The sequence below is a fragment of the Lissotriton helveticus genome, chromosome 11, assembly GCF_964261635.1.
Source record: "Lissotriton helveticus chromosome 11, aLisHel1.1, whole genome shotgun sequence".
In the NCBI taxonomy this organism is placed as follows: Eukaryota; Metazoa; Chordata; class Amphibia; order Caudata; family Salamandridae; genus Lissotriton; species Lissotriton helveticus.
The window spans coordinates 770,454,661-770,481,659 of record NC_136072.1 but is presented as its reverse complement, the minus strand read 5'-3'; positions in this window follow the sequence as shown (position 1 = coordinate 770,481,659).

The following is a 26,999-nucleotide window of genomic DNA, read 5'->3' as shown; positions in this document are numbered from 1 at the left end:
GGTGTGTAACAGGATGTATAGGTGTATCACTACATATGATGAGTGAGTATATGTATGAGTGACTATATAGAACTGTTGGTGAATCAGTGCATGTGTATATAGATGGTGGAATTATTCAATTGGTTGTAGTAACTGGTATGGGTATCTCCATTTTTTTGAAAATGTTACTTTTTATTTTTGAATATGTGTTTCAAGGGTTACATTTCAGTGAAAGGAGGTCTGTCACTCTGTCACAAGGATGGTGTCATCAGTGATGTCATGAGTGATGTCACTGACCATGTCATGAGTGATGTAATATGTGACGTCATCAGCAGTGCATTGCACGTGCAAGTTATAGTGAGTCCAACTAACTATAACGTGGGAATTTCAATGGTTTTATGCGAGTAAAATTTCCAGCTAACTATAACTGGTGTAAAACCTATGTTTTTTTCAGTGAATATATATATATATATATATATATATATATATATATATATATATATATATATATATATATATATATATATATCACAAAGACAGTTCACTCCAATCCGGCTGAACAGAAGACCAGCACACCATACCATCAGTCAAAGTTGGTTTAATTCAAGCCCCTACCCCCACAACAGACGCGTTTCGCCAAAAGGCTTCGTCAGTGTTCACCAGTGTTAAAAATACCAAACGCCATTTAAAGCCGACTCGTCATGGAAATCAATGACGGTTCTTCATTTTTTCGAATATACATCGTGGCGGCCATCTTATAATGTGCAAAATACGCAACAGTATATACATTTCATGGCGTTTATCAGTACATAAAGTGCTCAGTGCAAATTACAAACAATAGGTAAGCAAAGTATTAATATTTCTAAAGTGCATGCATCTTTGAGTTTCGTCAAACACTCATATGCTCTTCTTATCACAGTATGGGTATAGTAATGTTCTCATAGTGTTCAGATAGCCGTGTTAATACATCCATAACAGTCACTTGAGTTGAGATTCTGCCCTGAATGGGCAAATACTATCCTACTGCATCAATACATTTGGTTTAGCCCTGAATGGGCATAAACTTAAAGAAGAGTATATACATGGGGGAGTGTGCGTGAGAGTGCGTCAGAACAAGGCCTGTTTCAGGAATGTGGAGATAGTATGATGTTATACAGTATCTAGTTGTTATTCCAGGTGTACCCACATTTCCTCATTGTTATTGAGACCCCAGGGGATTGTTGTTTTTAACCCGATGATGTACTTGGACTCCAAAGTCCGGAGTCTTTTTTCTCTATCACCACCCCTTTCGCTGCGTTCCACCTGATCGATGCAATAAAAGCTTAACAGCTCCCTGTCGCTTTTGTGGAACTCGGCGAAGTGTCTTGCTACGGGGTACGCCTTGTCCCTGTTTGCTATTGCCCGTTGATGTTCAAGGATCCGCATTTTTGTAGGCTTGATAGTGCTGCCTATATAGCGTTTCCCACAGGGACAGGTAAGGCAGTATATGGTGTATTCGGAATTACAATTGAGTAGTTTTTTGATACATTTCTCGGGTTCATTCTCATCGGTTTTGCCTGGGTAAGTTTTCATTACCTTACTGTTTTTACAGGCCTTACAGGCTCGACATGGAAAGAAACCTTTGGATTTTGATATTTGGGCCGGCTTGCTTTTTTTTGGCACAAAATGGCTGTGGACAAGATGGTCCCCCAGAGATTGACTCCGTTTATATGTTAAAGTGGGTCTTTCTGGAAGGACTTTGGTCATTATTTGATCTGTTTTCAGGATATGCCAGTTCTTTTGAAAAATGTGCATTACCCTTCCTGATTTGGAATTAAATGTGGTGATCATTCTGGGATTATTCTCATTTTTCAACCCCTGTTTGGTCATCAGGAGTTGATCCCTTTGGATCTTTTTGGATTTCTCTTCTGCACTTGTTAGTATGTTCCGAGAGTATCCTCTGATCTGGAACCTTGTTTTGGCTTCTTCCTTTGCCCGAACGTACTCCTCCTCATCCGAGCAGTTTCTTTTCAGGCGAAGGAATTCACCATAAGGTATGCTACCTATGAGACATTTGGGATGCTGGCTCGCTGCATGTAAAACAGCGTTTCCTGCCGTCGGTTTTCTATATAGCTTGGTCTGTATCTTCCCATTGTCTACATAAACCTCAAGGTCCAGATAACATACACTGGTGTCGCTGATTACATGAGTGAATTTTAGGTTCCAAATGTTGTTGTTGAGTGCGGCAATATATTCCTCAGCCGAGGATCTACTGCCGCGCCACACCACAAACAGGTCGTCTATGTATCTTGCCCATAGAAGAATGTTATCAGTCCACTGGTCGTTGGCCTCACCCCAAGCCTCGTGCCTCTCCCACCAGCCGACAAAGAGATTGGCGTAGCTGGGAGAGAAGCACGAGCCCATGGATGTCCCTCTGACCTGTCTATATAGCTGGCCTGCAAACAAAAACATGTTGTTGTTAAGACAGAAAGTGGTTAATTGTACTAGCATTTCGTTATGGTCCCGATATTGGCCATGTTTCTGATCAAGGAACCATTTTACTGCAGCAATGCCGTTCTCATGGGCAATACAGGTGTATAAGTTAACGATGTCCAGAGTTATTAGTAGAAAACCAGGTTCCCAAGTAATATTGTCTATTAATCGGAGGAAATCCTGTGTATCCCTCACATAGGAAGGAAGTTCTTTGACAATCGGTGCAAGATAGCCATCGATGAATCTAGAGGCTTTCTCCAGCAGGCTATCGATTGCCGAGACAATCGGCCTTCCTGGAGGTCTCTTTGGGTCCTTATCTACTTTTGGCAAGTGATAAAATGTTGGAAGCACAGGTGAGTCACATTGTAAGTACAACAGTTCATCCATGCTCAGCATCCCTTTCTCCCTCCAAATTGCCAATAATTTGTTAAAGTCCAAGATGCTTTTGTTATATTCCTGTCTGTTAATTGTTATATAGCAGTCTTTATCCCTTAGTTGTTTCAGGGCCTCCTCCTGGTAGTTCTCTTTGGAAAAAATGACGATATTTCCACCCTTATCGGAGGGCTTGATTTCAATAGTTTCATCGCTGCTTAACGCTTTAATTGCTTCCCATTCTTTTCTAGTTATATTTGATTTTCTCACATCCATTTTTTTCTTTTGCCAATCTTTCAAGGTCCAAAAGCACTGCATCATTGAAAACATCAATTGCATCGTATTGTGTTTTAGGAAGTTTCCTCGATTTCTTTTTCATTTTGCTTGGATCTCTTATTTGTTTTGCTCCATTAGATGAAGTTTGTGTGTCCAAAAAAAAAAAAAAAATATATATATATATATATATATATATGTATATAGGTATATATATGTATTCAATGAAAAAACATAGGTTTCAGGCAATTTATAGTTAGAAATTAGCATTTAAAAAACCTTACAAATTCGCTGTTATAGTTAGTTCAGCTAAATATAACTCGCGCCCCTGCAATGCACTGCTGATGACGTCACATATTACATCATTCATGACATGGTCAGTAACATCACTGATGACATCTCAAATGACGTCACTGATTACATCATCCGCGTGAACATCTGATGCACCTCCTCACTCTCTAATATAATCTTTGATACACCCACTGTAAAATCCAGCAACAGATTGGGCCAGTATCCTCAGGTTACCTGACATGGCACACACAAAAGGTGATGGTAGGATACTTGCAGTACGTTTAGCCACTGGATAATCACTCCGGGTAACATTCTAACCCATTTTTTTACCCACCATGCCATCTCAGATATGTAAATCAATTGTTATTCTGTTCCAATAGGAACAGTTCATACCCAAATTGAAAAGCCAGGTATTCTAGAACTTCAAGAACACAAGCGTCCAGCACTGTCCACACTAGTAGATGATGCCCTAGGAACAGGACTTCTGGGTGAGTAAATGAAGAGGTAATATAAAGACCTATCATGTGCAAAATAAGAAGCAGCTTGTCTGGCAACACTTGTTGGTATGACTGCTTAGCTTACCCTTCAGTTGGCACTTTGCCTTTTCACCCCCAGACCTTAGTTGGCTTGCCCCTTCATTGTTCCAGTTCTTACTGTTACTAATTTGTATCCTGTCTGTTAGTTTTGTCTCCCTACTCCTAGGCTTCCTCCTTTTTGGTGCTGCAGTATCATTTACTGGTATTTGAACTTGTGAGAGGTATGCCTGGGCCTGGTTACAACCTGCTTGCACTCTGCAGCAGATCCTTGTCCAGTGATAGATATATCTTTGTTCCTTTGCTGTGTTTCTCACCAGTGATTGAGCTATATTTCCCGTAGGTGGAGTTTGAGAATGCTGATCCATGAATATCGGTCCCAGACACTTTTACCATAACCATTCAATCTGTGTTTTCAACCAACCAACTTGCAGGAGTGTTTTGTTCTCCTTACCCTTTTTCCCCTTATACTCGGGTCCTCTTCACAGACCTTGAAATAATTACACAGGGTGAGCGGGCTTATAGGGGAATAGGAGGCCTTCACATGGCCTTCACACTCGCCTTCACATTCTTAACACTGTCTGAGTTTTGGTCTCAATAATTATGCTCTAAGGGTCTCATTGTGAGATTGGAGCCACTCTATACATGTTTCAGTGTGGCAATGGACAGGGTGACAATGTGACACTGGAGCCTTGTTCCAAGGGACTTATTGAGAGACTGAAGTCTTACTCTAAACATCCCAGTGTGTTAGTGGAACCCTATGCTATACAGGCAATATTGGAGCCTTATTCTATACATTCTATGGTCTGATACTGGAGCCCTTCTGTAAGTGTCTCGTTGTGTGATTAGAGCTTTATGCTGTAAGTGTTTCAGGCGGACACTGGAGCCTCACTATAAGAGTCTAAACATGAGACTAGAGCCTTGATATAAGGGTCTCAATGTGAGACTAGAGCCTCACATAAATGCCCCAGTGTGTCATTGGAGCCTTGCTCTAAGAGTCCTGTTGTGAGGTTGTAGCCTTTCTCTACCTGTCTCAGTGTGTGATTCCTCCCAGCCTTGCAATATTTGTCTTAGTGTAAGACTGGAGTTCTGCTCTCAGTTTCACAGTATGAAATTGGAGTTTTATGTTCTGTGTCGTGGTGTGTAATTGAAGACATGCTATATGATTCTCATTGTGACATTGGAGCTTTGGATTAAGTGTCTCAGCGTATGATTGGAATCTTGTTCCATAGTTCTCAGTGTGAGACTGAAGCCTTGATATAAGTAGCTCAGTGTTAGATTGGAGCCTACCTATAGGAGTCTCAGTGTGAAAGTGACGCCTGTTTTAAATGGCTCTGAAGTTCTTGGTGTGGGCAGAGGACTGCTGTATATGTCTGAGCATGAGTTTGAACCCTTGCTCAAAGCATCTCAGTGTGAGATTGAACCCTTGGCACCTGATCCAGCACCTGAAACAAGCGACGAAATAGCCCTGGAAGACACACAAATAACACTTACATCACCAATCATAGAACAGGGCACGGAGGGGGGTTCTGGGCTAAACTGGGAGCGGTAATCTCTTCTCATTTAAAACCAGTGCTGCAAAAACTGACTACCATTGATAACAGATTGTCGTATTTAGAGAATCAACACAGTAGCACTTGTGTTTCACATGCCGAAATGAGACCCAGTATAAACAGATATAAAGGAGATTCTGACAATATGGATATAGATAATTCTGATCCCCGGGGGAAAAATACGATACACAATGGGAAAGGGAGGGGAAACCCCGGGATTGCAGGTCCTGTCTTAAATACTCCTATGATAATATCAGAGGACCCTGTGACTCTGTGTCAGTGAAATTGCTCTCCCACCCTCGCAGCTCCACCATTAAGTGAGGTGCCCCTGCCCCTGCACTCTTGAGTGTTGGTGATCGAGGCCCTCCTCCACCCACAGGTTTCCCTGCGCCTCATCCCTGGTGGTCCAGTGGACCTCTGTCTCCTTTCTTTCTTTCTGCTCCTTCACTCGTTTTTCTCCCCTTTCTATCTTTCACCTTTCTGCACCTCTGTTCTTTTGCGCCTTATTTCTGCCCATTTCCCTTTCTCTCCCTCTGCTCCTTCACTCGTTTTTTTCCCCTTTCTATCTTTCACCTTTCTGCACCTCTGCTCTTTTGTGCCTTATTTTTGCCCATTTTCCCTTTCTCTCCCTCTGCTCCTTCTCTCGTTTTCACTCGTTTTTTTACCCTTTCTATCTTTCACCTTTCTGCTCTTTTCTGCATCTCTGCTCTTTTGTGCCTTATTTCTGCCTATTCTCCCTTTTTTCTTTATCCCTTCTTTGCTCCCTTTACCTTTCCCCGCCACTGCTGCCCCCGCGGCCCCTCCCCCCCCAGCACGACCGGCCCAATCCAGCTCCCCTCCCCGCTCCCGCCTCCCAGCTGTCCAGCCCTCCCCGACCCCTACTTAATGGCGGCCACCGCTGGTGCACCGAAGGCGCATCAAAGGCAAGCACGTCTGCGCCCGTCTGCGACCCGTCCGCGATCAGCACCAGGAACCCTGGACCTCCGCCCCGCCAACGCTACGACCCAGCAGCACTCCACGCACTCAACCCAGGCTGCAACAACAACTGCAAGCTAGCATCACCAGCCGACACCCATGGACCCTTCAGCTGTCACCGCTGCCGGCACACCTGCAGCACCGCCAAGACCACGGATCCAGCACAACCCGCCCACAAGAACACAACCGAACTAAAGACCCTGCAATGCATCCTCCTCAACGTCCGATCCCTCCACAAACACGCCACAGAAATCTGGGACCTCCTCGACAGCACAACCCCAGACGTAGCATTCTTCACCGAAACCTGGACCAACACCACCTCGGGACCGGACATCGCCATCGCCATCCCCCAAGGATACAAGATCTCCAGGAAGGACCACCCCATCCACCCAGGAGGAGGAATCGCCATCGTCCACAAATCCAGCCTCCGCCTGAGCACACTCCCTGACGAGTCCACAGAACTGATGCAACACCTTCACTTCAAGATACTGGCCAGCCCCACCGCCGCCCTCCGAGGAACCCTCATCTACCGACCCCCTGGACCGCGCGGACCCTTCGCCAACTCCATCACGGACATTATCTCCCCGCAGGCCATCGCATCCACCAACTACACCCTGCTGGGAGACCTCAACTTCCACCTCGACAATCAACTGGACCCCAACACCACATCCCTCCTGGACAACCTCCACAACATTGGACTCCGCCAGATCGTGACCGAGCCCACGCACTCAGCAGGACACACCCTCGACCCCCTCTTCACTACAGGAAACTCCATCACCTTCAGCCACACCACCGAACTCCCATGGACCGACCATCGTTGCGTCCACTTCACCTTCAGAACACCCACCATCCACAGACACCAGCACCTGCTTCCACAAAGAAACTGGACCAAAATCACCGATGACCAGCTCACCTCCTCACTCAACAACTCCACCCCAACCATCGCGGAAAACGACGACCCCAACACCGCAGCCCGAACCCTGCATAGATGGATCTCGGACAGCACCAACACCATAGCCCCCCTCAAGAAAAACAACAATACCCGTGCCAAGAAAGCCAGATGGTTTACCACCGAACTTCGAGAGTCCAGGCGCACATGCCGCCGCCTCGAAAAGGCCTGGAGAAACACCAAATCCACAGAAGCCCACATCAACTTCAGAGCCGCCACCAACGCCCACCATCAACTCATCAGAGAAACGAGGAAAAAAGCGGTTGAAGACAGAATCTCCACCCACGCACACAACAGCAAGGAACTCTTCAGCATCATCAAGGAGTTCGCCCAACCCACCAGCGAGTCTACCGACATCCCTCCCTCACAAGACCTCTGCGACAAACTCAGCATCTTTTTCCACCACAAAATCAAGAGCATCTACGACAACTTCGACGAAGACAACCAACACACTGAACCCTCACCAACCACCCCCGACACCCGGAAACCAGCGATTGATGACTGGACAGCCCTCACCACCGAAGACACACTGAAGATAATGAAGTCAATCCACTCAGGGGCCCCCACGGACCCCTTCCCCCACCACATCTTCAACAGAGCCGCCAACACCATCGCACCCATCCTCCGCCAAACCATCAACCGCTCCCTGGCGACCGCCTCATTCCCCGACGACTGGAAACACGCCGAGGTCAACCCCCTCCTAAAGAAACCCTCAGCGGACCCCACCGACCTCAAAAACTACAGACCCATCTCCCTGCTCCCGTTCCCAGCGAAAGTCATCGAGAAAGCCATCAACAGCCAACTCGCCACATTCATTGAAGAACACAACATCCTCGACTCCTCCCAATCCGGCTTCAGAAAAAACCACAGTACGGAAACCGCCCTCCTCGCCGCAACAGACGACATCCGCAACTTACTGGACAAAGGAGAAACAGTAGCCCTCATCCTCCTCGACCTATCAGCGGCGTTCGACACAGTCTCCCACCGCACCCTAATACGCAGACTCTACGATGCAGGAATCCAGGACAAGGCCCTCAACTGGATCTGCTCCTTCCTCTCCAGCAGGACGCAGCGGGTCAGACTCCCCCCTTTCCTCTCGGACCCCACACCTATCACCTGCGGAGTCCCCCAGGGCTCCTCCCTCAGCCCGACGCTCTTCAACGTCTACATGGCTCCACTTGCCCCCATCGTCAGAACCTACGGACTCAACATCGTGTCATATGCAGACGACACCCAGCTCATCCTCTCCCTATCCAACGAGCCCAACACCGCCAGACGCAACTTTCGAGAAGGCATGGAAGCCGTCGCCAAATGGATGAAAAACAGCTGCCTACAACTAAACACCAACAAAACAGAAGTACTCATCATGGGCCCAAACCCCGACGCCTGGAGTGACACCTGGTGGCCCACCGCCCTCGGAAACCCGCCAACCCCCACAGACCACGCACGCAACCTGGGAATCATCCTGGACTCCGAGCTCAAAATGGACCGCCAGATCAACTCTGTCTCATCTTCCTGCTTCCACACCCTCCGCCTCCTTCGTAAGACCTTCAAATGGATCCCCCTCAAACACCGAAAGACAGTCACTCACGCCCTGGTCACCAGCAGACTCGACTACGGCAACGCACTCTACGCCGGAATAAACAAAAACCTCATCGGCAAGCTACAGAACATCCAGAACGCCGCCGCAAGACTGGTCCTCAACCTGCCAAAACACTGCCACATCTCCCAGCACCTGCGCACACTCCACTGGCTCCCCGTCGAGGCGAGAATCACCTTTAAGATGCTCACCCACGCACACAAGGCCCTCCACGGCACCGGACCAGCATACCTGAACAGCCGACTCAAATTCCACGCACCCCAAAGGACCCTACGATCAGCCCAGCTTTCCTACGCTGTTGTCCCCCGCACCAGAAAGACCAGATCGGGAGGCCGCTCCTTCTCCTTCCTCGCGGCCAAAGCATGGAACGCCCTTCCGCTCCACCTCAGACAGACAACATCGCTCCCCATCTTCACAAGAAACCTCAAAACCTGGCTCTTCGACAGACCCCCTCCTTGATGGAATGGAACCTGCACCCCCCCAATCCCCCCCACCCCTGGCTCCTTGAGACCCTTACGGGTGAGTAGTCGCGCTTTAACAAACTCCTGATTGATTGATTGAAGGATGGCTACCAGGCCCTTAGTAATAATAAATCTATAAGGGAACGAAACACTCAAAACAAAGACACAGTTAATACGCCTTCAAGTGCGGACCATCATCCACGCTACTCGTCCCAGAGTAGCCCTGATTCGACCCTTAACCTACCATCACAAACGACGCCTTACAATATTGTTCTATCAAATGTCCCTCCTTTAGCTCCAGGAGAAAGTGAGGACTGGCCCTCTTTGAGGAACATTTTATAAACGCTAAAACAGGTATAAGCCAAAACCCACTGTTCTTAGAACTTAAGATGGCCCGTAGGGTTAGTTGGGTTGGACTAGCTAAGAAAACAATGGAGGGAGATTGTATTGTTCTAACCTTCAGGCCCCCGGGCTTGGTAAGAGCCATAATTGACAGGGTAAACTAGCAGAATATGCACAAATCTGGGGTTTTGATACTTCCCCTGGGGTTTTTCTATCGACATCTCATGGGACGATTAAGTCAAATAGAATCTGTATTTCAAACTGGGCAAAAGTTATCTCCGTTGTTGCCCCCATGGTACCATTCAAATCGTTTTGACCCTTTGAGTTCCTTGGCTGAGGTAGATTGACTTCAACCAGAGAAGGGTGATGAAAATACTAATATAGAAATTATTCCCTCTCTCCCTGATTCTCTGGCTAATAATAGCGACAGTCAGACGTGTTTTGGTACTATTGATAAAATCAATAGTTTACCAGTTGATAGCGAGGAAGATCAGAACGTGATCCAGGTTGGCCAATTAATAGAAATAAATCAGTCTACTGAATCCACTAGTGTGGCAAATAGACAGCCAACTGGTGGTACCATTCGCCTGATTTTGTGGAATGTAGCAGGTATTTTAACTAAGCTATCAGATGAGGCATGGATAGAATACATTTAATCCTTTAACATAATTTGCCTTCAAGAAACCTTTTCTTGGATGGCTATAGTACTTTGTCTGTTGCTGCGGAACCCTCACCCTCAGGAAGGGCAAAGGGTGGTCTAATGACCTCAATTTCAATATGTAATATGTCATTAAGGATAGATCAAATATGTTCTTCCCCATGGTATCAATTGATCTTGTGTACTAATTTGATTGTTGTACCTCTGCTTATGGTGAACTGGTACTATAATATCTTTGGCACACACGTGTCGTCTGTCATTGACACTTTGCAGGTGGAAATAACTAAAATGACTGGAAAAATATCACCCTTATGCATTATGTGGATTGGGGATTTTAATTGTAATCTATGTCCATTTAGTGGGAGCCACGTCTGTGGGACATCAGACATCGACGAACAACCCTTGGCCCACTTCAAGCACACTACACAGGGAGATGCCTTAAACAACATCATTGTGGTAAATGACCTCTGTATACTTGATACCCCGGTCGATAGGTCAATGGCCCCCATACCAACTTTTCAGGGGGCTATGGGGTCGATGAGTATAATAGATTTTATCTTAATTTCTAGTAGTTATGCTTATTTAGTCGATGACTTTAGGGTAGAACCGAACCCGGCTAGTGATCATAACCCCCTTACGTTATCAATGAGTATAGTGACACCAATGACAATGCCCATAGAACAACCAATAACATATAATTACAATCAAGGGGTTAGAGAAAATGGGACAAGATCGATCCTAAGAAAATGGAGGAACGGATCTTTGAGGTTAATTCCTTAGAAATAACGACATGCCTAACTGCCACTTCTGACACAGAGAAGATAGTTCAACGTTTCGAGGCCCTCTGTAAGAGTGTGGCCACAAATCTACCTAAACCAGTTAAGAAAGGTGTTATTAAAGACAAGAAATGGTTTAATGGGGAGTGTTCTAAAGCACAATCAATGCTGTGGAAGGCCCTCCATGTGGCACCCCGGGATAAAGAAATGGTCAGGAATGCAAGGAAATTGTATAGAAAGGCAGTTGAGAAGAGAAAAATGGAACTAAAGGCTAAGGCCTGGGATGACTTGGAAAAAGCCAGTGACCTGCGAGATAGTAGGTTGTTTTGGGAGGTCATAAACCGCCCACTATTTATTAGCGAAGAGAGTTCTATTCTATCGCATATAACTGGGGAGGTCTGGGAGACCCACTACTCAAAGATATTTAACCCGAAGGGTATTTTATTAGCAAATGATTGTGAGGACGATGTCCCCTTAAATGCTGAGTCTGCATGGCGGCTCAGCCTTTCGCTCTCCCTGTAGGAAGTGGAGGAAGCATTAAGAAAAGGTATTGCCCTGAAGGCCCCAGGGCCTAATGCTGTACCATTGGACTTGTTTAAAAATAATCCACAACGTTGGGCTCCCCTCCTGCTATATGTTTTTAAAGCAACTATTGTGGGACGTATCCCATCATCCTGGAAAAATGCGGTAATCATTCCCATCTTTAAGAAGGGAGAAAAAGATGACCCCCGTTGCTATAGGCAGATCTCCCTAATAGATGCCTCCTGTAAACTATTGGTGAAGAGTAATATTGGCGCGATTAGAAACTTGGGCAGATGTATCTGGTATTATTGTGGATTCCCAATGCGGCTTTAGGAGAGGTGGGTGGACCACAGAAAAGTGTCTAAATTTAGCAATGATCATGGATAAGTTCATGAAGGCCAGGGGTGTTTCAATCCATCTGGCCTTCATGGACTTATCCAGTGCCTTCGATACTGTTTGTAGGGGAAAGCTCTGGTCATTAATGGAGTCTATCGGGTTTGAGGAGCCATTGGTCACCCTGTTACGTAGATTGCATGCTGCAACTTCTGTTGCTGTACGATACGGCCCAGCCGGCGAAAAAACTGGGAAAATTGCCTCATTTGAAGGCGTCCGCCAGGGCTGCATCATGGCACCTTTTCTGTTTTTAATTTACACAAATGTTTTGGAACAGTTTTTATTGCAAAAATGTTTAGATTTTCCCAAGATAAATTGCAATTATGTACCGCTGCTGTCATATGCGGATGATACTGTTTTGATGACTCTAACGCCTAACTGCGTGCAGAAATGTCTGGATGCCTTTAATGAATTCATTCTGGGCTTAGATCTCAGGGTCAATTTTACTAAATCATACGCTATGGCTTGTGGCCCAGACCGAATTAAGACCTGTAAATATACTGTGGACACTATGATAATTGAAAAAGTCACACATTTTAACTATTTAGGAAATCTTTTTAATAAAACACTAAACTGGGGATGACTTGATAGATACTCGGATCCAAAAAACATTGAGATCTGTAGAGGCCCTTTTCCGCTTTGCTAGCAAATTGGGGCAAAAACCAATAGGGGACTTGATGACCCTGTATAAATCAAAGTGTGTGTCTGTGGTGACCTACTGAGCAGGGGTATGGGGATATCATAAAGGCGAAAAGATTCAAATTATGGAGAATACATTTCTGAAGCGCTTATTATCAATCCCCAACAGTTCTCCAAATATTTTCTGACATACAGAGGTGGGATTACAACCTGTGAAAGACAGAATTCATTTTTCCCCTTGACTCCTCTGGGGAAAAATATGGACCTCTGAGGACTAGTCATTTACAAAAGAAATTTTAAAGGATTGCATGAATCTTGATAAGGCTATGTCGATACCCTGGTTACGCTATGTAAAGGAAACGTTCCATAAAATAGGGTTAGAAAGTTTTTATGATGACCCGGTCTCTATTAATTCGAACATGAAGAAGGTCATTAAGAATGCTTACTACACTGTTAAAGGATCGCATAGGCAAGAAATATTAACATATAATCAAGCGGTCATACCACAACAACAGTTTTATTTGTCATTTACTATGCACACACAATGGCGCTTCTATTTGACTAGATTTCGGTTGCAAATATTGCACTTTTTGGCAGCTTTCCCGAAACAAGGGGGCTGGTGTGAGAGACTGACCCCTTGCCCATGTAATAATGCAGCCCAACAAAGCACAGTGCACTTTTTACTCTTCTGTTCACTTTATAAAGCTCAGAGAGATCGTTTTATCAAACCCCTTTTGAAGGATATTAGACCTTGTACGTATATGGAAGGTTTTGAGTATCTGAGATTATTGTCACCTGATGCTATATGTAGCTCTATGCTTAGTTTTATCAGATCTGCACTTTCTATAAGGAAATGCTATGAACTATGAATTTTTATTATTGATACTATGTCTTTTTAAATATGATATTTTGTATACTGAGAATGCACTGCACTTTAAAAAACTTTTTAATGATCTTGGGAGGTCAACGTGAAAGATTTTAACCAGTACTATTCAATGATCTACCTTACTATTGTAATGTATAGCCCGTCAGAGTTCATTGTTTGCGAATTTTGGTACTTTGAACATGAACTGTGAAATATGATTTGTGATTGAATGTATGATACTTGTTATTTTAATAGTATACTTTTATGTTTCATTTTTCGAATCAAATAAAGTTATTTGAAATGAAATTAAATGTGTCTTATTGTGATATTGGATTCCTATGCTCTCAGTGCCTTCATTTGAGATCATAGCCTTCCCTAATGGTCTCAGTGTGAAACAGGAAAGTTCTACTCAAAGTGGCTCAGTTTGAGATCAAGATTCTGCTCTCTTCCATCCGAACATTCTTCGTTTATTGGGAAACAGATGCACAGCACGTTTGTTGTGAGTGCGCATTCGTGCCTCTGTATCTGCTTGCATGTGTGTGTGTGGGGCCAGTGTGTGTCTATTCATACATTTTAGTCTATTTTTTGCGTGTATTGGTGCATGTATATTTGTTGTCCTCCACAATGGTGCGCTTCTGTACACATGATTGCAACATGTATGTGTGTTTGCATGTCTTTGTTGGTTTGTCTATGTGAGTGCGTTAAAATCTGTTGGTCTGTCAGTCTGTGTGCACAAGTGTCTGTACATCTGTTTCACTCAGACCTTTACACGGTGAGGGGGAATGGAGAGAAGCTTGTGTGTAACTATACATGAGTACATTTTAGGGTGTGCACAAAGTCACTAAATATTCCAGCCAGGCTGTACTCACTACCTATAATAGGAGTATACTAATTTGAAAATCTTTATGTGAGTAAATCCTTTTACAGTGCAAAGGCAACATTTGTGAAGTCCAAACATGGTTTTGTACTCACTCAAAAGGCTTTTTCAGCACAATTCTACAATTCTTCAAAGTTCCACCTTCAAAGACTTTGCTAATCAGTACAATGGTCTTCTGACTGTTTAGCAAGAAGGCCAAAGGTGCTCCCATTGCCTGTGGCTTTATTTTTTAACAACTCTTTTAAATTTAAGGTTTATATTTCTTATTTTTGATTCAGTTTTAACTTTAAAGGTATTTATGAGCCATGAGCTCATTTAGCCTTTCATTATGTTCTGTGGTGATTATTTCTCGACCAACATGTTGGCCGGTGACATCAACATTTTGTCAAATGCATTGATGGCTAGCTAGGTCCAAGAACCTTTATAGTTGGGAATTTTGATGAGGGCGACGTATAGTAATGTGTACATAAGATTTGTGTACTATATACTTTAATGACAATTAAAACAATGCTGCAGATTGGGGAATTATCTCAAACAAAGCAGAGAAAGGAACCACCCCTTGTTTTTTACAAAACCAAAAGAGCCAATAGATTTTGCTTTTGATTTATGCACGCACACAGAGCCATACAACATGCAGGCACACACTGCACATGCACACAGAATCAGTCCTACATAAACACACTTTCACAAGGCCCAACAAGCATACAAACAGCCGTGCACACAGGTGAACAAACATAGTAGCATCAGTGCACACAACATACAAGCAAATAGTCATAGAAAACCCTTTTCAGCAGGAGCATGCAATGATGGGCATCTGCAAAGCACAATACAACGTGCAGCAAAGGGCACCACAAGGTGATGTGCATCAGGAGCAGGGCAATATGTTGAGGGTGGGGACAGAGTTAAAGAGTGATCTTCACCTGGGAAGCACAGGTGCTGTGCACCAGAGGAGCATTGGTGATGTGACTCAGGCGAACATAGGTTGATGTCTATCATTGAAACACTAGGTAAGGTCTACCTGTCCACACAAGATGTTGTGTGTAAGGGGTGAGCTGGGTGTTGTGCATCCAAGGGATTCTGAGGGATGTATAAATAGTGGTCATATTTTTGTCTGATGGGAGCACAGGGTGGTCTGCACCACTGGATCACTGATGATGTAATCAGGTGAGCACAGGTTAAAGTATCTCATTGAACACTGGGTGCTGTGCATCCTGTCAAGAAAAGGTTTTATGTTTGTGCATATGGGGAGAACTGGGAGGGATATTCACAAAGGTACATGAAATCACCGATCAACGCCGTCTCCTCTGCCTGCTTCCTCACTCTGCATACTTGCTAGGTAAGATCTTCAAGTGGCTACCCCTACACACAAGACTCACAGTGACACAGGCCCTCATCACCAGCCAACTGGACTACTGCAATGTCCTCTACATACCAATCGCCGCACACCTTCTACAGAGACTTTGGACCATAAAGAACACTGCAGCTAGTTTCATTCTGGGGCTTCACCGACGAACCCACATCACACCCCACTTCAGAAAACTTTGCTGGCTCCCCAAACAGAACGAATGCCAATTCAGGCTGCTAACTCACGCACACAAGACAGAAAACTTTGCTGGCTCCCCATACAGAACGGATGCCAATTCAGGCTGCTGACACACGCACACAAGGCTCTACACAACCAAGGACCCACCTGCATTAACTACCGCCTGAACTTCCACCAACCATCGAGAAGACTACGCTCCACCTCTCTTTAACTTGCCCATACTCCACACATCTACCAAAGCAGAAGTGGAGGACTCTTCTTCTCCCACATCACAGCAAAGACCTGAAACAGCCTCCCCACGCACAATCAGACCATCACCTCACTTCCGGAATTCCAAATGGCCCTCAAGACCTGGCTGTTCGAATAAGCCTCCAGGGCCTGCAACCACCTGGAAACACAATCAGATAATTAGCCATGCTTTATAAATTCTGATGTGGATAGTCACCATTTCTTAGTGTACATTTACTACAAAGTATAGATTTACATGTCTCCAACCCCTGAAACAGGGGGTGGAGCCAACTTTATGAGTGTAAAGTTATTACTTCTAAAAAGGACCAAAAACAGAAGTAAATGTTTTCAGACCTGATGTAAGTCCAGCTCCAAACTTAGCTAACTACTCGCTGTGAAATCACTCTCCCATTGAAAAAATATGGTCAGAGGCATAAAATAGAACCCAGTAGGAAATAATGTTGAACTAACTTAATTTAAGTTGACTTTTTAAAACTACATATACATTAAATGTAATGCTAAAAATAATATATAAATAATTATATTTTTGGTTAAAATATCATAGTTAATTCTTTCTAATTAAAGAAATTAATTTAAATTAATTCTATGCACAACATTTTGTAATTTTAATACATAATAAGTAAACATCAACATTTTACTTTTGTTGTTTTTTTAATATTTATTTTAAAAATAGTTTGTATTTAATATATTGAAAATAATTAAATATTAAACTCAAAATGAAGTTAATAGCATAAAGTTGCTAGTAGTAACTTTTCATATGAAGATGGAGTTCTCTCCCACCGGGGAATAGATCTCCCTAAGATAAAGTATAGGAAATATTTTAAGTGTTTATTGAACTTGAAAAAAAAGGTAAAAATATTTTATTTTAAATGTTTATGTGAATTAATTTTACATATTCATTTTAAATCCAGAACAAAATAGACAATGCTAGAAAAAATGCTAAAGTGAAGTTAGTGAATAGCAATGAGCTTGCTCTTTTGTCTAAGGGTTCTGTCCCTCCCTAAACCACTGCTTGGACCTCCTTAAGCCATTCTCACATGTAGTAAGCATTCCACATTCTCCAGCAACTCCCCATGTCCCATCCCACATTAAGGGGCCGATTATGATTGCGGTTTTTCCGCATCCTCCGGGCCGGCGGAAGCCACCGCCGGCCCGGAGGATGCGGAAAAACCGCTGCGGAACCTCCAAAGACCCACCGCCAAATTAGGATGGCTGGTGGGTCTGGAATTCCGTCCACAGCTTTTCCGCCGCGGTCGCCTTCCGACCGCGGCGGAAAGCTCTAACATGGCTGGCGGTGTCTATCAGACACCGCCAGCCATATTAGGATGGTGTTGAATACATGCTTTTCCGTGGCGGCTTTTCCGCCGTGGAAAAGCATACGGACTTTCACTTCGGGGGCCTGTTGCGGGCCCCCTGGGTGAAAGGGGCGTGGGGGGTGCACATGGGGGGTACCTATGGTACCCCCCTGCATTTGCATGCACAAAGTGGCAGGCACTGCGTAGTGCCTGCTGCTTTGTGCATGCAAATGCGATGCATGCATTTTTAACCTTGCGGCGGGTGCAGCTTGAAGCTGCATCCGCCGCAATGTTAAAGATAGAGGATGTGACTGCCACCCTGGCGGTCACTTCCTAATCTGTTCGGAGGGAACGCCGCAGCCCCTGCGGACGTTCCCTCCTCCTCAGGGGTCGCGGACGGCTTCAAGTCCGTCCGCGATCCTAATCGGCCCCTAAATAACTGAATAGTAAACTTACATTCATGAAGATCGCCCCATAGAAAAGGTAGAAGAAGTACAGGTGGAAATTTCCACTCGTAGGTTTGTGAATTGCATTTTATAGAAGCTAAGTACTATAAAATGCAGTCGGTAATTCATGACCAGGATGTTATGCAACAAGGTCAGTCGTCTGTATGCTGCACAGATAACAGAAATAGAGGCCGCTCCTTGTCTTACACTGCGGCCAGGATGTGGAATGCCCTGGCACACCAAATACGGCAGGAATCTAATCATCTGCCCTTCCGAAATTACTAAAAACGTGGCTTTTTAAAACCATTTGATGGTAGAGACTCTCTCCTGGTCTGTGTCTTCAAACAGCACTGGGATGCCTCAGGGTAGCTACGTGCTTTATAAATGTTTTTTCTATTCTATTGTATTCTATAACGGGTACAAAGCTGTCTCCATGATTAGAGCATAGGATGATGTGGATACTGATGAGGGTGTACATGGTGTTGCACAATCGGGAACACCTGTTGTTGTGCCAAGTCAAATGTGACACCTTTAGCCAGTCCTGGTATTTGAGCCAACTTTGGTTGCATAATGAGATTTAAACAAATCTCACAGTATACTGTTGCGTGTATTTTTACTTTACAACTCAATATTCCTGAAGGCCAGTACTTCTCTTTGCACGGTTTTACAGTGGGCATTACCACTTCATGCTGGGTATTTCAGCTTGATACAATGCTTGAAACTACAAAAAACTGTGTCAATGGAAATGCTGAATGTTAGAAATTATTTATTTAGCTCATTTTTAAGTCTGTGTTTCCCTCCCTTTTTGTAAGTTGTGTATGCTCAGTGGAAAATGAACAGTACTGTTGAAATAACTCTTACACCTTAGGCAGCAAAACTTTACAAATGTCTTCCCACAATCCCATTGGTAAAAGCAAGTGACATTTCCTGCTTTTTGTCTTGAAGGCTGAACAGTGCAAGGGTCTCCTGATAAGAAAGAGGGCAAACTCCTTTCTCAGTCCTAGAATTCCATAGCAACTTTTCTGCGGCACAATTAATTGATTTTCGGATGTACTAAATTGGTAACAGGATTTCAGGGATGGGTACACTAATGCCCAAATAGGCAAAGCAACCAACCAGATAATACTCTATTCATTTTATATATGTATATGGACAAACCAAAATTGGCTGCTTCATTCAGGGTAGCTTTCGGAGGTGCAAGTGAGATTTTCGGTAGGCCTACCAAGGAGGCATTCCTGTAATCTAATTTCAGTAATAAAAGGACTTGAACCTCAAATTTGGGATCAGGAAAGGGTAGGAAAGGTTTTAGTTTCCTTAGAATATGGAATTGACGGTTAGCTCCTCTGCTGGCAGCACTCCTGGAGAGGGTTTTGTCCAAGGTTATGCCTAACTATTTAGCAGATTCAATGATCCGTGGGGTAAAATTGAAGGCAGTAAGATGTGATAGCCAGTCTTTGATATTAGAGGCAATGGTGGGTGGTGAGATCAAGAAGAATTCCTTTTTGAGGGCATTGAGTTTGAGGTGGTTATGAGCAAGCCAATGTTGCATTTTTGTCAGGGTGGTATTGAGGATATTATTGTCATCAGGAAAGGGCATTTTCATATAGATTTGCATATCATCCACATACATGTTGTAGAAAATGCGGGTGAGTTTAAGGATTTCAGTTAGGGGCTTGATGTATAGGTTAAATGAAGTCGGAGAGAGAATAGAGACCGTGGTTGCCGACATGGATCTGGGAGAGATGGGGCAGGAGGTTAGGGGGTAGGAGGGTGTACAAAAATAAACAGACACTTACCTCCTTGCCGCTCTTTCCTACATAATCTCTCCTCTGCATTGGCAGAATAGGAAGCAGCCAGGCTCCCCTGAGTCAATCACAACACGGCAATGGAGCATTGTGATTGGTCTCAGCACTGTAGTTTACGGCTCAGACAGTGACTGGGGTCTGGGCATGGTCTCCACCCAGGCTGCAATGCAGCCTGGGTGAGGGAACATGCTAAGTGCGCATGACTGTTTGGCCGGCCGACAGGTCTGGCCAAAACATCATGCACACTTCAATGTGCTCACCACTTCTCCTTTGCCATGCTTGTGAGAAGAGCAGCCCCACCCCAACCCCTTGCTGCTGCAGCAGGAACAAGTAAAATGACAATAACATCAAGTTATTATCATTTTATTTTTTCCTTTCTTTCACTGCTGCAAAGCAGTGGGGTGACGCTCCTCCACCTTAGCGAAGGAGCTGCGACTTAGTAGAGTCTTGGGAATCACCCAGTGATATTGGCGCCAGGTCAGCGAGAGTGCTGTTAATTAGAATGCGCTGAAATCTGTTGTGAAGGAAAGAGGAAAACTATTTTAGCACTGTCCAGGTGAGACCCATTGTTAGAAACGGGATCTCTGGTTGGCTAAGGCTTGCGTCAAAGCCAGGCAGAGACCACCACTCTAGTCAGGGCTTGGGAGTTACACGCCAAAGATAACCCCTGCTCACCCCCTTGGTAGCTTGGCACGAGCAGTCAGGTTTATCCAGGATGCAACGTGGAAAGCGTTTGTGCAATAATAAATAATAATAATAAAACCATTTATTAAGCGCCTGGTTACACTAACAGTGTGTCCCCGCGCTATAGAACCACCTCACAAAACCCTCAAACCAGCCAGAGCAGTGAAATCTCCAACACAACATAGATCATTAATCAGTAGGGAAAAGATGCGTCTTAAGTTTCATGCGGAATCTCTTCTCGGAAGGTTCCATCCGCAATTCAAGAGGCAGTCTATTCCAGTAGGAGGCTGCTAGATAGCAAAATGAGCGGCCGCCCATTTTAGCTTTGAAAATGCGAGGGACTGAAAACAGCATGCTGCCCAGTGATCTTAAATGACGTTTCGGGCGGTAGATGTTAAGAAGCTTGTTCAGATAAGGAGGACCTTTCCCTTGTGCAATTCGATGGGAAATGCACATGGCCTTAAAGAGTATACGCTCCTTTATAGGAAGCCAGTGCAGTTTAGATAAAGCATCTTTCCCTGATGCTCTACGGGGGAGGTTGAGGACTAGGCGGGCAGCCATATTCTGGACTCTTTGGAGTTGTCTCAAGCCTTTTTGGCTCAGCCCTATAAGAAGGGCATTGCCGTAGTCCAGATGGGGGGTGACTAAGGCATGTACAAGAGTTATCCTAGAGCTCATCGGTACTAGGTCCAGAACTTTACGCAGGATTTTAAGAACAGCATAACATTTGCCCGTAACCTTTTCAATATGCTTCACATACGAAAGATTGGTATCCAGTATCATTCCTAAATTTCTGGCTGAGTTCGTAGGAACAGGGGTCTGGCCAAGTTCTGCAGGCCACCAGTCTGATGACCACACTGAATGAACCTTCCCAACGAGTAACACACACACACAGCAGCAACACACTAGGTACACCACAATAGGAACTCCACACAAGGTTATATATAAAAGTAGCCTTTGTATTACCATAAACACATTAGATCATAATCACGCAATTTACACTGTGCCAACCGGCACTATGCAGTATCTACAGGGGATTATATACACCTGACAGGGCCAATTCGGCCACTGTCAGAACAATTTTAAATGACCAATTGTAAATGTCGCACAAATAATAATTGTAGAGCACAACCAGTAATCACTGGTAAAAGTTAGGCACTTAGCACGAGGTTCTGCAATGTAAACCACACTATGCAATAATCATCAAATTAGGCATAAATCACACAGTGAAACATAATCTCACTAGCATAGACCATAAAATGCATAACAACCTCCTAATCATAAAACACATTTGGAGGTATAACACAGGGTGCATAAAACATACTACATTTCCTAGCATCCCAATCACCTTAGGCATACACACAGTGTGCCCCAAGCGGGGAGCACAACACATGAAACAGTCCCGAGGCCCACTGGCCTCTCACAAAAAGGGGGCTCAAATGCCCTATGTCCCAAAAGTCAAGGCGCGCTGCCTAGGCAGTGAAGGTCAAGGGTGCGCAATCAGCGCAGGGATAAACGTGGCAGCTGCCCACTACTTGCTGGGCAGTTGTGAATGGATGGGGGTGAAGGAGTGCGTCTCACGCCTAACTTCAACCATTCCCCCAAAGAACTGTGCGCCTAAACGGTGCAGCTGCCAACTACTTGCTGGCCAGCTGGAACTTAGCATGCGCACCAGCGTGCCCTATGAGCCCTTCTCTGGGACTCTAGCAGAAAATAAATGTTCCTCCAACGTTGCAGCTGCCCACTGTCAGGTCGGGCAGCTGGAAAAATCAGCACGGGCACCACTGGCTCGAATTAGTGTAATTATGGCCCCCCTTGTTGGAGCAGCCCTTGGCGGGACTGCTCAGGTCCTGTGCCTTCACTGACACAAAACAGATTGAGGATGTCAAGAAATTCGCCCAAGAAAATATGGGACTGGCCCTGCGGTCTCCTGAACCCCCACTGGGGCTTTAGAACCAGTATATGGCCCCCAATTGCAGCGGCCCGCTCTCCTGCGGGGCCACTGAAGGACACAGACACTGTCACCACTGTGCCTTGTGGGCCCTCAGAATGCACCTGTTCTGCCCCCACTCACCGGGACTTTGACGGGTTCCTCTTGCTGCTCTCCGGTCTCCTCAGGACTCCCTTGGTTCGGCTCCAAAAATGGGTACCACCAGGCCTGGTAGGAGCTCCATGCCCCGGAGGTCTTTACAGGCTCCTCTGGTCCCGGGTGACACGGGCAGCCGCCTCCTCTGCTGGTTGCACGGTGGCTGCCCGCGGGACTCACTCTTCCCTACGGGGGTCCCGCCTGCAAGATCTCATGGTTGCGTTGTGGTCTACCTCTTCCGGCCGGGCTCAGCTTCCGGTTTCTGGCTCTCCGGACGGAACTCCCTTCTCCCTCTGCCAGGCCCCGCCCACGTCTCGCCGTTGGGTTTCCTGGCTTCCTGGTTGGCCCAGGCTGCGGCTGTGATCTCAATACGGGGTAGGCTCCCGTTGAAACTGGAGGTACTTGCGGGGTGGCACCCTCTGAGAGAAATAACACACAACGGAAAAAGGTGAAGGTGGGGGTGGGCTCCCGCCACCACCTAAACACAACCGCGGGGTGGGCACCCGACAATTAAATAATAAAGCGACAATTATGCGGGGTAGGCACCCGCTCTGTAACCATACTAGAAAATCACCGCTAGAGAGCACGAATGCGGGGTGGGCTCCCGCTCGACTCCCATGCCAACCAGGAGAACCTTACACGTGCAGCTTCGCGTTGCAGGTCCCCAGCAGCCCTCCTGGGGCAGCAACACAGCGCTCCTCAGTACCAAAGCCAAGAGCTCCTTAAAAATGGAAAACAAAGCGCTCTTCAGAAATTAGAAACAAAGCGTTCTCCAGAAAGCAAAAATAAAGCGCTCCGAAGGCACTAGGGTTTAAGTCCGGGGGTGGGGGGGGGGCAAAGGCTGGGCCAGGCAGGCCAGCACACAGAGCCCTCCAGCAAGGAGTCAGTCCCTTGTGGCGGTTCCTCCTGGAGCCCGGCAGCAGCATGCCGCCCTCAAGTCAAGAACAAGAGAGAACAACTTTCATGGGGTCACAGCCCCTTCTCTTATACACAGATTTCCTTTGTTCACCCAGCACAGGGTTGGGGGAAAACCAGATGCAACTGGTTTGGGGGAGCTTTGGAGCACTTTGTTGTGCTCAGCTCCTCTCCCCTTTATCAGGTGGAGGCTAGGTGCTCAGACGCACCACAGGGGGTGGAGCCAGCATTGTGGAGGGAAGGCACAGCCCTATTCTGGTCCCAGGTGCAACTCCTCCCTCCCATCTACATGCAGATCTCCCTATTCACCACTGGGCAGACTCATCCCGGCTCCTGAAGCCAAGCACACCATCCAGCCCCTGTCAATCACAAAGCAGACATGCACTCCACATCAGGCAGGCAGACACACTGCACACAGAAATGCCAGTTTCTAAAAGTGCCACTTCTCCACCACTCACAATAAATCTGCGCACACCATTACGCAGTATTTATTCTCACGAGTTCGCACATACCAAACTCGCCCTTGCACTCCTCTTACACCAGGAATTACCATGGACACACATATCCCCCATGCATTCCTATGGGAGGGGAGGCCAATCTCACCGCACGCATTTAGAGCGCGCACTCACTTTACACTGCGACACAGTGCTAAAGTGTGCAGAAGCCAGAAACTACTAGCATTGTAGTGTAGTTCCTATTATCCCAATAGGCTCTGCGCATTGGAATAATACCTTCAATAGTATAGACCTAGGACGGAGGTTAACTAGGTCTTCTACTGACGATATTAGACTTAAAGTTTTGGGTTTGCCAGCAAGCTCAGAGTTCACTAGAAACTTTCTCGAATAGGCAAGGAGGAGTTTAACCTCCCTGGATAGACAAGAAGGGATTTCGTTTCTGACAACCATAGAACATGACAACTTTGCTCTCCCCTAATCAAGAGTGTATCTCTAGAGTCGTGTGAAAACAAAAGACAACTTATTTTACTCAGTCAGTTCAGTGCATTCTTAGTTTCACCAGATTGTAGAGAAAAGGAAGAGACGGGCGTGTTCAATAAAAGATGTTATTTATTGATCAGTCTCTTTTCTCGTACAAGAGGAATGAATCGATATTATTGCGATACTTATGGTTAAGTAAAGTGCATACAATAAAAGCAGAAGTATAAAATAATACTGCAGAAGCATTGATATGGTTTCTAAGCCATATGATATTTAAAACTGATAAAATAGATACATACATATATACATTTGACTAATCGTACTCAACTGGTGCTTCTAACCACGCCTACCCCAGTGTACCTGACTTAAGCCTAATACGTGGGCGGGAGTAGATAAGTAGCAGTTTAAGTTAAGTTTGTTTTGCCAAGTGACTGACTCAAGAATTCTCTGCAAGGGGTTATTCAGTTCTGTACCTGAGATCTAGAATGGTTGAGGGCTGGTATCTCTCGTCTCTGGTCTTGATATTCCAGCTGCCTGCGAGGGCTGCTTGGAAGCGCCGGAGCTGGATTTCTCGGCAGGAGAAAAGCAGCGTCTCGTTCTCAGCGCGTCAGGAAGGCGGGGCAGCGCCAGCGGGGTCCGCTCTGTGCTGGCCTCTTCTGCAAGTCTCGCTGCTCCGATCTCGTCACCACCGCGTGTGTTTGCTTAAGGCAATGTCGGTAATATTTATACCTGTAAGGTGCCGAGATTGACGTAAGGATGGACATAGATACGTCAATAAGGATGTCATACGAACTGGTCGTTAGCACATTCTTTACTGAAGTTCTCTGTGAAATCAAAACAATGGCCGTAGGGATTTTCCCAGGTTGTCATAGGTTTGATTTGTTATGAGAACTCCGTATGCCTTATCAGGGGCTGGAGGAATAGCGTTTGTCTAATTAGATGGCATGCGTTATGACCTAATCAGATAACGCGTTCCTGTGCCGTGGTGTGGCTTAATCAGATAACGGTTTTTTGTACCGTGGGATGGCTGCTAGTTAATTATTAACCAGAACAGGGTCAGGAATAGGGGGATCGATACAGAACCTATAGGAATACATCACACCCACTCCACGCAGACTATGTCCATATTTACAAGATCTAGGCATAGTAAATATACTAGTAGAGCACGTGTATACCGTACCACCCCAAAATACATTTATATGCATTTTGAAATTATGTAATATACGAGAAAAAATAATCATATGCACTATATGCACTCAAGCAGTAGAGAAATGCTAAATTAATCCCGCATATCCATACATCATTATTAATAAAATATGAAAATAACACATGAAATGGCTCTTAATACAGAAGAACAATGCGAGACCATTTCATCACAAAATAAAATATTTATGAACATGCTAGAGGGAAGCTAATGTCTCTAAAGTTCCTAAAATAGAAATTCAGTTCTCTAAGAATAGTTTCTACTTTAAGCAGAAGATAAGTGTCCCGAAAAATTGTAAAAAAATATTTTGGGGATTGTGAAAAAATCTGCTGTCCATGCTGGAGAGAAAAATTGTTCATGTTACTTTATCATTAAAGTTGAAGGCCAAATTCAGGGTGATGGGAACGGCGTGTGCTAGCTTGCTCAAAAGTCATTATTTCTGCTCTGGTGAGAACATCATATTATTTAGACTGTCGAAAAAGCTGTCAACAGCTTCCTGTGAGAGTTCCACTAACTCGGAAAAAGATGTTACCATGCATTCATGAGCATGATTGCCTTCATTGATGTTTCGATCAGCATAGCTGACAGAAGGTCGTACCTGATCGATGCTGCTTTCATCTTGATCGTGTTAAAGCCCCCGAAAACACTGTCTTAAATACATTTGAGACTCCACTGGTATCAGAAATATTTAAGATTTCGTTCAGGATTTCTGCGAAATGTATGGGGGAATTAGTTGATAACAATGAATGAATCTCTGCCGTTGTCCTTGCAACTTGGAGATCATACGTTTCTTTTGATGACGTGAGCCTGGTCGGCGTCTGAAGGAGCACTGTTTTCATTCTGCTTAAAGTATCAACTCGAATGGAAGCAATTTTCAAATTCGGCCATAACCTTGCCTCCCTGTCTGGCATTGCGCTGGGGAACAATACTCGTTCACAGCACATGACCTTCGCAGTCGTACTTATGAGATAAGGTATTCCGGGCACCAAGCTACAACATCTGCGGTCTACAATTATAATGTAACTCCCGTTCGATAGTCTCCTAAAGAATGGTTCTATTTGTGTCGCAGGTGTGCCTAGTTGGTGACATGAAAGGTTATTCGAGGACCCTTCACAGGCTCCGTGTAAACTAATACCATTACACAGAAGTGTACCGCTTAGTGACATCGCACAATTATTGCCACTAAGAAACACTTTCTGGCCTTTATTCCTGACACATGCATGTGAATAGGGCAAGTTCCATGTTGACTTAATGTACCCTTTACCCAATTTATCGTACATGCCAGCCTGTATATATTTTTGGCAGTA